Genomic DNA, 750 nt, shown 5'->3' on the forward strand with positions numbered 1-750 from the left:
CCAGAAATTCAGCATAGGAACAGTATACTAAAAGCTGCTAAAGAAAAGAAACAGATCACATTTAAAGAAAAACCCACCAGAATAACAGCAGATTTTTCTTCACAAACCATCAAGTCAAGAAGAGCATGGAACAAAGTACTTCAAGTTTTCAAGAAAACAAATTCCAACCCAGACTGATATATCCTACAAAACTCTCTTTCAAGTATAATGGAGAAGTGAAATATTTCCATGACAAAGAACAACTAAAGAATTTCATGATGACAAAGCCAAGCCTACACAGACTACTAACTGAGGTTCTAGAGAGGGAGCAAATTGATCACAGCCCCATGAATGAGAATGGGAAGAACCCACCAAGTAGGGCAAACACTTAAACAGAGGAGAATAAGAGGTATACAATAGTAGTCTTTCAGTTATTCTTTTGTGTTCAGCAGCAAAATATTTTCATCAGCACACTCTACAAATGGACTTCTCTTCCACCCTATGGATCATGGTTCCACCTACAGGGTGGATTTCAAAGAAATAGCTGTAGTTCAGTTCCACAAGTGACGCCTGGCCACCAGTAACTGTCACGGTCATTATGCATGTCCACAACACACTAGAACTTTGTGCGATATCCTATCCTCAAACTGTTAGAAGTGCTGGATTTATTTGCGATTCCAGTATTTATCTTATGTTTTACTCTTAGTACTTCTTTGTTATCATGAAAACCTTTTCTTAGTTCAATTGTTTTGAAACATTTAATTTTTAATT

Source organism: Octodon degus, unplaced genomic scaffold, assembly GCF_000260255.1.
Source record: "Octodon degus isolate 3935 unplaced genomic scaffold, OctDeg1.0 scaffold00218, whole genome shotgun sequence".
Taxonomy (NCBI): domain Eukaryota; kingdom Metazoa; phylum Chordata; class Mammalia; order Rodentia; family Octodontidae; genus Octodon; species Octodon degus.